Below are 14,415 nucleotides of genomic sequence, written 5' to 3'. Positions count from 1 at the left end.
GAGTTAGGAGCCTACCATCGGGAGTTTTCGGTACAGAATTAAGGAAGGTTACAGTGGAAATGGGCCATGGTGATCGTGGAACCCAACTCCTGCTTTTTACAAATGAGGAAACTGAGGGCCAGAGGTTGGCCTGAGTTTGTAGAACTAATTGGTGGCACCCCCCGGGACTCTTGGCTCCAAGTCCAGCTGCCTGGTCTACCCAACTACACACCTGTCATAAGTGTGTCTTCAGAGCAGCTCTGTGCAGTAGGACTTTCTGCAGGATGGAAATGTTCAGTCTGTCCAGGATGGTAGCCACCGGCCGCATGTGGTTCCTGAGCGCTTGAAATGTAACTAGTGAAACCGAGTTGTATTTTTTTTTTGCTTTATTTCATTTTAATTAATTAACATTCAAATGTTTATAGCTGCATATGGCTAGTGACAACCATTTCGGACAGTCCAGCCTTGGAGACATTGAGGAGGAGAAAAAGGCCTGTCCTCACCTCCTACCTTATTCTCACAGGGCGAGAGGCTCACCTTTCCGGTGGCTCAGGTACACTTGGTCTTGTGCCAACCCCGGAGAGTCAGCCTTCGCCAGTCACCCCCTCTTTTTGGATGAAAGGTGGGTCCTCTGTGAAGTAGTGGGTTGGATTGTATCTCCCTCCAAAGTCTCATTGCGTGCAGACGTGGCTCTCCACTGATCAGCAGTGTGACCTTTGGAAGGGTGCTTAGCCTACCTCTGCCTCAGTTTCCTCATCTGTCACCTGAAGTTAGCTGCTCCCTCATCTCAGTAATATCGGGAGAGTCTTAGAGTAGGAAATCAGTGAGAAGAAATCCCTTTGAAAGCTTTCTTTTAAAAATGGTCTTTGGCGTCTGGAAATATTTTTGGCTTTGACACAAGTCGTGGGTGGGTTTTCTTTTCTCTAAGGTGCCGCAGGTGATGAACTTCCTGTGTCGAGGTGATCCTCATGGCCAGAGTGGAGACAAATACCACGCAACCCCTATGAAATACAAGCTGGGAGACATTGTCCTGATGACAGATGACTGATTTGATCAGTGGGTGCTAGTTTTTCCTAATAATCTTGCTTAACGTGGCATTCCCTCATCTGTCTCTGCATAGTCAGCTGTTTCATCTGAGAAAACAAAGTGGATCCCCTCTCTTGGGAACTGTGCCTCCCCTCTCGGCTTCTCTTCCTTGTGCTCCTTTTCTCACGGCAGCCTGCGTAAGCCCCGTGTGGAATATAATCGTCAGTAAACAGATAGAACCCTCTCAGGGCTCCTTAGTGATAGCCTCTCCGTCAGTGGTTCTCAAACCTTGTTCCCAGGTGGTGATTCGCCGCTGGCACGCCCACAGCTCACTGGCGGGCCTCGAGGCTCTTCAGAAGTGTGCCACCACATTTTGATCAAGGCATAAAATGTACTTTCGCTACCACGGGATAAGTAGGTCTTCTAGCCTGCTGTGAGTGGAGTAAAACTTGCTCTGAGTAGCAGGCAGTGAAACATGAAGCTGGGGCCAAAGAAAGACGGCTAGGTTGGCAATCGTGGGAAGTTTGCCCCCAAGCACATGAGACAGCCGGGTAGGGCCAGCAATGCGGTCAGCGTTGGAGGGTGACTCTTGCGGGGGGTGACCCAGGGCGAAGTGGCTTAGCTGCAGATGCCGTGGAAACCCCGGGAAGCATTATTTTACTGCAGCTGGGTGTGCCTTGTGATTATGGTTGAATGGTTTAGTGTCGTGTTGAGTCTTTTAATTCTTTCAGTGGTGCCACCCAAAATTGTAGCGTCTGTAACTAAGCCAGAGACCCCTGTTTCCCGCCCCTGAGGTCCCTCGGGATGGCTGCGGGGAATGAGGCAGGATCTTGTCGGAGCTGTCCCTACCCAGAACCTTCAGAGCTGTCTCAAATATTCATATTTGGGGTTTCCCTGGTGGCACAGTGGTTAAGAATCCGCCTGCCAGTGCAGGGGACACGGGTTCAAGCCCTGGTCTGGGAAGATCCCACATGCCACGGAGCAACTAAGCCCGTGTGCCACAACTACTGAGCCTGTGCTCTAGAGCCCGCGAGCCACAGCTACGGAGCCCATGTGCCACAGCTACTGAAGCCCGCACGCCTAGAGCCCGTGCTCCACAACGAGAGAAGCCACCACAATGAGAAGCCCACACACCGCAATGAAGAGTAGCCCCCGCTCGCCACAACTAGAGAAAACCCACACACAGCAATGAAGACCCAATGCAGTCAAAAATTAATACAAAATTAATACATAAAAATAAATAAATTTTTTAAAATATTCATATTTCACAAATCAACCTGCTGAAAAACCTTTTGTAGAAGGGATTCCTCGGCTTATTTTTTTTTAAGTTGAAAACCAGTACTGTAGAGCAGTGTTTCTCAAATTTTAGCACCAGAGTCACCTGGAGGACTTGTTAAAACACGTAGTACTGTGAGTCAGTGCGTCTGCATTGAAAATTGCATTTCTAACCAGTTGCCAGTTGATGCTGATGCTGCTGGTCCAGGGACCACACTTTGAAAACTGAACCACTGGTTGATTGTAGAGAACTTACGTAATCATAATAACTACCTCTTCTGTGTCAGGTACTGTGTTACATGTGATAAATTCAGTCCCATTTGAAGCTAAGAACCTTATATGACTATCCCCATTTTACAAAGGTGAAAACCAAGGCATTGCAAACTGAAGTTTCAATCACTTACCCATCATTAAATTGCTGGGCATCAGAGAGCTGGAATTTGAACGGAGGTCTGGGTAATGCCAGACCCCTTCCCCATCTAGGATGTCACGTGCCTTTCTTGTAGACCACTTGTTCCCAACCTGTGGTCCAAGATGGGGATGGGGTTTGCAGATCCAGTCTGCATGGCCCGCAGACTGAATGTCTCACATATTGGATGTCTGTTGTACACATGCATTTTTGTGATAAAGGCACTGTGAAGTCATATTAAGTGTCTCAGCTGGACACAGTTAACGTGGAGCGAGCATTTTCTCACACAGTGGACCCTGGAACGACAGCTACTATTACTAAGGGCCTGGGAAGTTGTTTTGTTTCTTGTTTCTGATGGCAAGAAGTCATCTAGAAAAGATTGGGAATGATTTCACTAAAGCAAGGTGTCCAGTTACCTTTTCTAAATCTGGGCCTTGGGGAAAGAGGAGGGAGACATAATATGAACAGATTCTCATTCGAGAAGATTGCTGCAGAGAGTAATGCAGTGGTGTGGATTGATTCCGCCAGGGACTCGTGCAGTCTGCCCTCAGCTGCCGGCCCCAGTGAGGACAGGATTTGTCCACTCCTTCTGTCCCCCAGGCCCTGCCCCATCACCTCCCCCAGCCCTGAACCCGCTTTCTGCGCTTCCTTCCTCCCGCCCTGCTCTGCTGCTGGAGGCTGTCACGTCCAGTCGCCTGGATTCCTTCCCCGTCAATTGTCTCCTCTCCCAATTGCGTTTTCGCTTCTCCGCTGTCTCATTCAAATAACATTTTTTTTGGTACACTCACCATGTAGCAGACACTTCTTCCCCTCTCCGCACATATGTGTCCAGTCCTGCCAGCTCTGCTCATAGTTACAATGTGTCCAACCTGGGCTAAGGACTAAACTTGCATCATTTACCACTGACCACTCATGGGTCCTTGGATAAGCTACCTACATTCTCTAAGCATCTTTAAAAAGGGAACATAACTTCAGAAGGCTGTTGTGAAGATAAAAGTAAAACACTACAGGTACAGTACTTCCTGCAGGGCCTGACGTGTTTAAGTACTCTGTGGTTATAGATCAAGAGGCTTACCCACGAAGGGAAGGAGCAAAAGGGCATTATCACTGCAGTTTCCTCCACCGTTCCCTTCTGCCTTCAGTCCTTACAGGGTGCTCTCCTCTCACCCCTTTCACTGAATCACCTTCTAGATCAGTGCTTCCCAACCTTTTTTCATTATCACCCCATAGCAGAAAGAGTAAAATAAGTTTAAGTTCATTGGTTTAATTAAATTAAATATTAAGGAACACACATTTTATTATGTAGGGTTGAGCTTTAGAGGGCCACAAACCATTGTCTTATTAAGAATTTTTTACTCCCCCCCAAGAGCCAGTTTGCACCCACATTGGGGAGGGGGAGTGAGCAATACCCCTTCTGATGAGAGTGCATGCTTTAGATCCCTAATAGTCTTCTACTTGTGAAACCCACTAGCTTCCTCTGGACCTGCCATTCTTGGTCTCTCCCCACACCTCTGGCCTGTGGTATCCCGTCCTCTGCCTGCGGCTCCTCTAATGGGACCTTCTCTATCTGTTTTCCTGGCCCACTCAACCAACTGAGTGGGACTGAGCATCTGAGACTTCCAGGACAGGGTCACATCTCGGGGAAGAGACACACCTCTTTCTACTACAGCAGAAGAGTGGTGGGCAGAAGGAACAAGGTCCAGCAAACCAGCCAGGAGAGGCAAGTGTGTGGTGGGGCTCAGAGGACACAGCAGCAGGGCGGAGAGAGGCAGGACTAACCCAGGGGGTGATGAGGGAACCAGAGCTTCAAAAGTACCACTCTGAACACTGCCCTCCGTAATTGTTTTGTTTTGTAATATTACATATGTAATATTAACATATGACCTTAAAAATCACAAGTACCACTCTTCGAGAAACTGTGCTTCTGGGGAAGAGCAGTGAATGCCTTTCAGACAGTGAGGACAGTGTATGAGAAGTCTGGTGGTGTGAACGCGTCAAATGTCAGGTTTGGCGGAGCGGGAGTGGCGGGCTGGAGATGGGAGAGCCTAAATGTGCCTGGCAGACAAGGGTTGGGAGCTGATGTGTGTTTTAAAGCACGTGCTTCCTTTTTGTGTCTCTGATCCGGTTTTCTCCTTTTTTCCCCTTTGCCCTCATTTACCGAGCCGCATGTCCCATAGACGTTAATCGATCCTTTACTCTGCCCTTCCCTGACTGTCTGCGTCTTTCTTGGAAGTCTGACCCTTCGGCATCCGCAGAGCCAGCCTCCTTGGCACCTCCACTTGGATGCCCTGTGGTACCTGCCTATCAGCTCATTCTTATGGTCCCCCAGGCTTGAAACCTTAGAATGATCTTCTTTCTTATTCTCTCTTATTATTGTCTTGAGAAACCACAAGCAGGGCTTAATAGATTCTCTCTCCCTCTGGCACTGCCCACGTTCACTTGGGCATTCAACAGATATTTCCTTCTCCTCTCTGTTTTTTCTTCCCCTTCCTTTCCTTCCCCCCCCCCACCTTTTTCCCCTTCTTCCTTCTTTTCCTGCACCCACCCTCCCTCCTTCTCACCCTTCCTTCTTTTTTTTTTTTTTTGTAGCTAATATGGAGCCAAGAACTGTGGTGTTGCTTTGTGTGCTTCTTTTTCATTTAACACTCAAGATCACTCTGCGAAATTATATATTATTATTGGGTTGGCCAAAAAGTGCGTTTCGAACATGTCATGGAAAAACCCGAACGAACTTTTTGGCCAACCCAATATTATTCCATTCTGCAGATAAGGAAGGTAAGGATCAAACAGGAAGAGTAACTTTCCAGATTCACACAGTTAAGTGTCATAATTAGGTCATGCTTTTCACGTAGACCACTGAAAGAATCCTAATGTGTCTCTCCTCCTGTCCCTCTCCACTCCAAGCCTTCCCGGATCCCGCTGGGTTTGATCCTCTACAGCACAAATGTGATCATGTAAATCCTTTACTAAAAATCCCTCAGTTCATAAACCACTAGTACTGACATCCAAGCTCCCCACAGCAGCATGGCCCTGGTTTTTATCACTTTGAAGGCATCAGGGTATGGCGAGAACAACATGGAGTTTGGTGCCAGAAGACCTGGGTTCAGTCCTGGAGTCATCACTTTCCAGATGTGTGATCCTGAGCAGACAGTTCATTTCCCTGAGCCTCATTTGTTTATTTATTCAGTGAATATGTATTGTGTGCCTTTGATGTGCTGGTCACTGTGTGGGTTTTGAGTATTATTAGTGAAGAAAACATACATGGTTTCTGCCTTCAGAGAGCTTCCAGACTGACCTCAGTTTCCTCATCTGAACAAGGACGATGATGACACTTAATCTCACTGGGCTGTTGTGGGAGTTGACAGACATGACGGGCGTGAACATGCTTTGCTACATGGGAGGTGCTGGTCATCTGAAGTTGTATTTTCTTCTGCTTCTGTTCCAGGAAGGTTCCCTGCACATTTCTAGCTCTGAATCTTTGCTTGTACTCCTCCCAACCTTTAAACCTCCTATGTGGTCTTGATTGCCCAACTGAAAAGGTATCTTATCCAGTAAACCTTTCTAGAACCTCCCTGCTTAATATGAAGTTTTATTCATTCATTGATGGATTCAAGAATATTTAATCAAACACTTTTTAGAACGGTGTTTTCCAGGGTGGTCCATAGACCCTGAGGGGCTCAAGAATCTTTCAGGGAGTCCACAAGGTCAGATTTCTTTTTATAGTATTAAGATGATATTTGACTTTTTTTATTGTATTGACTTTTGAAATAATGCTGCAAAAGCAGTGGAGGCTAAGACTCCTTGTGCCTAATTATTAATCAAGACAGTGGCACCAAACTGTATTAGAACCCATATTCCTCACCACTACACACCCACAATAAAGAAACAAAGCAAAATGCCATTTTCACTGAAGAATGTCCTCGAAACAGTACAAATTATTATGTTTATTAAGTCTCAACACTTGAATGCATATCTTTTTAAGATTCTGTGTGACACAGAAGGGAAAATAAAGCTCTTCTGCTAAAACTAAAGTGTGATGATTGTCTCAAGAAAAAACACTTGTGCAATTATTTGAGTTACAAGCTGAACTAGCCGCTTGTTTGAAAGAATGTCTGACAAACTATGGCTATCTAGACTTGAGTATTTGGCAGATGTTTTCTCAAAAAAAGAACAAAGTCAGCTTGTCACTTCAAGAAAAATGACTGGCAGTATTTGTTGCCAGTGATAAAATTCTAGCTTTCAAGAGAAAATTAGGATTTTTGGAAAACTTGTGTCTGCCCCCATGAGCTTGACAACTTCTCAAACATACTTTTAAGAAAGTATACTTAACGACTTCCCGAATGAGATCTGTGGTAATGTTAACGAGTATTTTTTCTTGGTATTGTGTGATGAAATGTGTCAAGATATGGAAAACCTGCATAACTCAGTAAACTGATGTTTTTCAAAGTCTAGTGTGTGATGTTACAAGCCCTGTATAAAGGTCTATTCAAATGCAAGATGGACTAAGCAATTTTAATACAGCAGAACATGAAAAGTTCATTGAAAGGGTTTCAGCTAACCTTTAAGAAATCATCACTTGTGTAAGTCTTGGTGTAGTCAAAAGCATCCACCATTACCTGAAAAGGCTCTCCATCTATATCCACGTGAGGCCAGACTTTCTTCATATACTACAACCAATACAACATATCACAACAGATTGGGCTTAAAGGCAGAAATGAGAATCCAGCTGTCTTCTATTAGATTTGCACAGATATGACATTAAAGAGATTTACAAAAAGGTAAAACAACTCTACACTTCTCACTATATCTTCTTTTATTTTGGAAAACATAGTTGTTTTTTATAAAGTACTGTTTTTGTTAGGATCTAATGGATTTATCATTGTTATATTTTTAGTCCATTAATAAATATTTTCAAAATTTCCGTTTTAATTTCCAGTAGTTTATGTGTGTGTGTGTGTGTGTGTGTGTGTGTGTGTGTGTGTATCGATAGAGTAAGACAAATAAACAAAAGCCCTTTGGTTTTTTATTTATTTTTGGCTGTGTTGGGTCTTCGTTGCTGCATGCGGCATTTCTCTAGTTGTGGTGAGCAGGGACTACTCTTCATTGCGGTGCGTGGGCTTCTCATTGCGGTGGCTTCTATTGTTGCAGAGCACGGGCTCTAGGCACGCGGGCTTCAGTAGTTGTGGTGCACAGGCTCAGTAGTTGTGGCACACAGGCTTAGTAGTTGTGGCTCACTCAAAAGCCCTTTGTGATCCTCAGTTTTGAAGACTGTAAAGGGATCCTGAAACCAAACAGTTTCGAGAGCTGCTGAATTAGAACAGTTCTAGTCGCTGGCATACATCAGTGAAAACTTAAATCCCTCCTACAATGAAATTTATCCACGAATATCACTGTGGTTCTGGGTTTTCTGGCACGATCTAACTAGGTACAAAATCACTTCAAATAGGCATGAAATGATTTAAGACTAGTATACGGTGCTCTGTCATCCATACCATGGCTGGAATGCATGTTAATATAAGTACATTAGAGATGTGAAGAAAAGCAGTTCACCCAAGAGACTAATAAATGTGTCTGCCATGCCTACAGCTCCTTCTAAAAATTCCAGTTTCGGCTGAGGGAAGCAGCCCGGACTATTAGTTAAAAATGGGTGGCCATGTTTCTAACTAGTAGGACTTCTTCTCCCCCAGCCCTTCTTCCTTATTAGCCTCAGATGATTGGGTCAGGAAGAGGCCCTGATCGTAAGGCAGCCAGTCTAACAAGCATTCTGGTCTGCTGTGAAAATGTCAGCCCAGTTTAAAGGCACCATGTGCCCAATTGGGTTCTGTATAAGAATTTGTGAATGAAAGACACATAGGACTGGGAGAGTTGGCAGTTGGTACTCTAACCTGTGGCTGGGAAGACAGTCACAGAAGCCGCATCACAAGCTCTGAGTCAGCAGAAACTATGAGGAAGCAGAAGCAGAGGGGAGACCTAAGGTGCATGGCAGGAGCAATCCAAGCAGAGGAAAAAAAGGCTGAGTCATCAGTCTGGGGGATCCCATAATTGCTGCCGTCAATGGGAGACCAGGGAATTCAGTCCCCAAAGCTGCCCTGGCTCCTCTCAATTCTTGAACTGCTTTTTTTTGGTCTCAGGGAGGCCTGTCACCATGGTCCTTATTGTTTTGTATATCTTTACAGTAAACCTCTAATATGTGAGGTCACCGGAGGGAGTCTGTTCCTTTCCGCAGCAGAGCTTAACGTATATGCAGGTGATTGGAAGTCAGTCGGAGTGGTGGGGTAGGGGAGACGCCTTAGAGGAAATGGCATCAGCAGGGCCTGACGGGACTTGAGTGGACAGAGGGCATTCCGGGCTGGGGCACCAGCATGACCGAGAGGCATGTGTGAAGAGAGGAAGAGGATGGCAGGGGAGGTCCCCAAAGTAGAGTAAGGAAGGGATTGGTTGGTTAGTTCAAGCTGTTTAACTCAAGTGGCCTCATGCAGACAGCACTGGAAAGCACCAGAGGAGGGCAGACTGAGGCAGAAGGTGAGAGGGACCTCCTGTAGGTTCTTGAACAGAGGACTAAAAATGGAAGTGGGGGAAGATTAGACTGGCCTGGTGACTGGGGAAGGGTCTGAGGAGAGAGCATGTGAGTCAGGGACCCTGGTTTCAGTGCCTTTGCGGTAACCCTATAGTGTCCGTGGACGTGCTGGTCGCCTCAGCCCTGCTTTCAATAGAACTTGAAGAGCCTGGCCTGTCTGGTCACCCGGGAAAGGTCTTGGTTCTGAGGGACTGGTTTTCTTGTTCAAAAGCCTTGTGGCCACGTGAGGAATATCCCAGAGACAGCACCCACGTTGACTGGAACGGGGCTGATCCTTCTCTTTTCCACCTCCCACCCCATTTTCTAGGTAAGAACTTCTTCAGGAAAAGTATGAAAAGTTTCATGGGGAATCATTTGAATACAATCAATTGGAGATTTTCCAAAAGGCAGAACGATGACAGCAAGGGGTCCTTGGCCCGAAGCCGCCTACTCCCGGTTGGGCTCCTTGAGATTTCAGGCGTGAAATGTTAACGTTTTATTTTTGTGTTATGTATACTTGAGTTGTTGTTGTTGTTTTTCACAGTCAATTTAATTTATGGTTTTGCGCTGCCTGACTCAACTGTGCTTATGAATTTAAGCGCTCAGCAAGCGGCAGGACTACCTTCCTCTATCTACGTCCTCCTCTTGTATGCGGTGACATCTTAGGAGAGCATTTCATCCTTCCAGTGAGGTTGAAAGGGTAGGGGGCCCCTGCCTTTCAAGGGCCTGTATTTTAATGGAAGGACAAGCTGGAGATGAGTAGAAAAAGAATCTTAGAGATGATTCTGGTGAGCATGACTTTTTGTGTTTTGCCAGTTAGTTTTTAACTCACAAAAGTGTGATATTCCAGGCTTCCCTGGTGGCGCAGTGGTTGAGGGTCCGCCTGCCGATGCAGGGCACACGGGTTCGTGTCCCGGTCTGGGAAGATCCCACATGCTGCGGAGCGGCTGGGCCCATGAGCCATGGCCGCTGAGCCTGCGTGTCTGGAGCCTGTACTCCACAACGGGAGAGGCCACAACAGTGAGAGGCCCGCATACCACACACACACACAAAAAGTGTGATATTCCAAGTTAGAATGAGCTGGCTTTTGAGCTGGGGTGAGCTGAGGCAGGAAGCTAACTATTTCATTTTATTAACCTTAGCAAAATGTTAGCTACTAAGCAATTGACTTCTCTGCATCCCATCTATAAAAAGTTGATAATTATAATACCTCCTTCTTAGTGTGGACATAAGAGTTAAATGAACTAAAGTGTAACTCAACTAGTAAACAGGTATTTATTGAGTATCTGCTATATGTCATATACTCTGTGCTTGGGGTTATAGTAGAAACCAAGATTGAATTCAAATGGGGCTCACAGGAAAGCGCTTACAAGTGTGCCTGGTACATACTAAAATGTTCAGTAAATGGTACCCATTGTTATTATTACTGTTATTGAGGGAAGTGTACCCAAGTTCAGAAATTCTTGAACAAGCCAGAGTTAGCCAGAGGAAAGGTATAGCAATCCAGGCCTCAAGCAGAAAGCATCCTGAGGGTGCCAGTCTCAGCAAAGAAGGGCTGTCCCTGCAAAGAAAAGGCTGGGTTATCTGAATGTACAGTTTGGAAAGAGTCCTGTATTATGCTTTTCACACACATACACACAGAACATTATCATGTGGCCTTCAGGCACCGAGAACAATGAATATGTTTAAACTGGCAAATAAATGGGTGTCTTTTATCACTAGGGCATTCATTTTCATGATAGGAACCCAGAAGGCATGTTTTTCAAAATTGGTCACGTGTTAAATTGTGAACATGCATTTTGTAAGAATTCTGTAATATGGATCTTAAGAAGGGCTGTGGAGATAAAATAGAAGAGCCAATTGTGAGTGGTTTTATTAAATTCTGAATCTTCCTTGGACGCTTAAGTCCTCACATTCTAGTGCCAGTTTTCCCAACGTGCGTATTTTTGCATAGTTGGGTCAGTATGTACTTCTTCTTTGTTGGTCTACTTTTGCATCTAACCTTGGTTGATGTCGCCCTTTTCTTGTGTCCTTACACTCCACCTCTTTCTCCTTGGGATGGCAGTAAAATGATCTCCTCTACTGATAAGTAGCCGTGGGTTTACCTTTGTATCCAAACACTAGACATTTGGGTTGTTGCCAGCGTTCCACAGGGAGGAACATACTTGCTATAAACAGTGTGCAGATTGCTTAGTCAACGACTTATTATGTGCCTTCTGGAATGGCACTCTCTGGCAAGGTCTTGGAAGTGATATCAGCTCATTAAACTAAGAGTCCTAAGAACTGGCACTCAGGAGTTCCTGAGACAGCATGGCTTATTTTTCTTTATATAATTAGGAGATATGTAGGGAGGACCTGTCATGTGCAATGGAGTACCAGGCGCTGGTGAGCAAGGTAGAAAAGGTCTCCAACTGATGGTGCATACAGTGGCCAACAGATGCAAGATGAGTGCTGTGGAAGCAGGCGTCATCATGGTGACATTGCCATCCTGTAAGCACAGTGTCAGACTTCAAGGCGAAAAGTGGATATTTGGTCTGGGTGGGTCTAGATACAGTATACAGTGTAACTACGTGAGATTAACTGCAGATGGTGGGGTGAGAGACAATCAAAATTGTAGAATATTAAAAAGCAATACAATGTTTTATTTCTAAATTGGGCTAACAAAGTGATGGCTAGGTTCGAAGCTGCATGGTAGAGTGAAAAGCACAAGGCCTGTGAATTCAGACAGTCTCGGATTTGACTCTGAACTCTGCCACTTGTAGACTTGTGGTTTTGGGGAAAACATTTAAAGCTGCTGAAACTCAAATGTCCTTATCTCTAAAATGGGTATAGTATTTTCTGTCTTTTGGCATTGTTTATATTTCCAGTGCCTAGTGCAGCGCCCAGCACTGGATAGAGGCTTAGCAGTTGGTTGTTGGCAGAAAAAAAGAAAGGATGGATGGATGGATGGATGGATGGATGGATGGATGGATGGAGCCATTACTCTGGATTGATAAAAACTGAGAGCCTCTGTGCTAAATAATATAGGTACATTCATAACAAGTCATGTTTGCCCTGTTGGCTTGAGGTTTGCCAAGCAAATTTTCTCGCTTCTAAGTTAGTGGGGACCAAATTTAGAAGCCATAAACCTCTCTTATGTCATCTCATGTATATCGAGGCTATAAGTAACAGAAAAGAAAACATGACTAATTGTGGCCCTAACAAGTAGGGGGTTATTTTCCACATATTCAGAAAGTGTAGACGAGGTAGTTACTTCTGCCATTTGCCACTAAAGAGCTGTGCTCTTTTCATTCATTGGATCTGCCTTCTTTGCTGTGTTGTTTTTGAAATTCAGACTTGCTTTCTCATGGTCACCGATGGTGATCACAGTTCTGTGCTTTACTACCAGTTTCAAAGTTGAGAACGAAGGAGGCACCTGGCACATGTCTCATGTCTTTCGTGAGGAGGCAAAATCCTTTCCCAGCAGACTCACAACATGTCCCCTCGGGCCTTACTGGGTGGACAGAGCACACAGCCTCCCTTAGGCCAAGGCTCCCACTTTTCCTGAGCTCACAGCATCTCCACCCAAACAAACTGGGGTTCTGTTAGCAGGGAAATGTTGAGGGCTACGTTCATTTTCACGTAAGTGAACTGGTTAAAAAAAAAAAAAAAATTCAAGTTTAATGGAGATGATTTGCTTGTAAAACTGTGTTATCTGCGCCAGGAGATTCAGGATTTGCAAGCCCCCAACTGGGGTGTAATGATTCTGCTGGTTTTAAGCTGGGTAGAAATGTTTTTGTCTCTTGGTTGTGTGTGTGAGGGTTTTTGTTTTGTTTTGTTTTGTTCTCTTCTTCCTTTTTGAGTGGCAGACGCAAAGAGGGGTAAAAGAGTTAAACTAGGAAAGTATTTTCTGGAGTTAGTGCTAGGCCTCTGAAATGCTGCAACCCTGACTTTTGCCAGAAGCCCTGTGCTGAAACTGGCCAAAAAGACTGTTAACAAAATACTTCCCAACCAAGCTAAGTGAAGAGAAGAAAATATAAAACAGTATTGGGGCGGGGAGGGGGGCAGATATTCTGAAAGGAGGGTTGTACAAGTGAAGCTTTGCAGGAGAGTGTAGGAATTTGAGAGTTGTACGCTAGTGTGTGGTTTACATTGGCTCTGCCCAGGTTCAGTGCTCAGAGAGCAGAGGAAGAAAGGAAACCACTTGCCTAGCCTGAGAAGGATGTAAAGACTACAGTGGGATTAAGTCCAGACTTAAATTGCACACACACACACACACATTCTAGGAATCCAGATTTGTGGTTTAAAAAATATATATATCAAAGTGTTTTTGTGGGAGCTTTTGACTCGGATGACAAAATGCTTAAGAATCAGTATCTGCCATTTTCCTCTTTTGGAGAAGCCACCCAACCACTTCCATTCCTAAACAAATATTCCTAAATAAATAGGATTTCATGTCGCAGACATCAAAACTTTTAAGATTTAAAGAAGTACTCACACATGTCAATAAAAGTTCACCAAGGCTTGCATTTCATTTATTGCATTTCATTTATTGAGGAGGTAAAGGGGCAGAACTGATACTGATCAATGCTTTCTATTTATCTTATCTCTACTCTTAGAATTTGACCGTATCCTTGAACTGTGCTGTTTCTCAAATGACTGGAGATTAATAATATCCTGTTTTTATACAAGAATTTAAAAGTCTCACATACAAAAGCTCCAGACAGATGATGCTTTAAGAAAAGGAGAAAAGACACAGTAGATAAATGCCAGTTGACTAGACTCTGAAGCTGAGGTTTGCTAAGAGGCCAAGGAAAGGAGAGAAAGGTGGAATTCAGAGAGAGATACTGGGCTCTGTGAGGTTGCATTCAAGGCCACGCTGGGCAAATGCCAGAGGGCTGGGAGAATGGCCGTCCCCTCAGAGCTAACACTGAGCACTTGGTGCCTCATAAATGGGGCTCATTCCTGAAGGAGACACTGTTCTTCTGAAAAGCGCCCATATTGAAGAAGCAACCGGAAAACCCAGATGTATAGGAGATGCCTGGCAAGAAGGCTCTGTGCCTCCTCCTTCCCTCTGTCTCTTCCAAAGAGTTTTCTTAATATTCCACAGTATTTCCTGTGGCCGCTGGGCCCAAGCTGACTGGAAGCACACAGCAAAAGTAGTTTAGCCAACCACTTGGCACTAAAATCT

General features: G+C 44.9%; 1 protein-coding gene across 6 annotated transcripts in view; it reads left to right on the top strand.

Moving 5' to 3' along the window:
- The window catches only part of GNG12 (G protein subunit gamma 12), a 280,258-nt gene that overhangs the window by 175,417 nt on the left and 90,426 nt on the right, over window positions 1–14,415 (top strand). Inside the window, exon 1 of one of the 6 annotated variants that reach the window (XM_079917653.1) lies at window positions 9,499–9,573. The exons of the other annotated variants lie outside the window; for them this stretch is intronic. The gene's annotated coding sequence lies outside the window, so the exon portion shown is untranslated. Of the gene's footprint in view, window positions 1–9,498; window positions 9,574–14,415 lie in introns of those variants that run through there. 6 annotated transcript variants of the gene reach the window in all.

The sequence above is a fragment of the Stenella coeruleoalba genome (genome assembly GCF_951394435.1).
Source record: "Stenella coeruleoalba genome assembly, chromosome: 1".
NCBI classification, from domain to species: Eukaryota; Metazoa; Chordata; class Mammalia; order Artiodactyla; family Delphinidae; genus Stenella; species Stenella coeruleoalba.
This window is presented reverse-complemented; position numbering and strand designations above follow the sequence as displayed.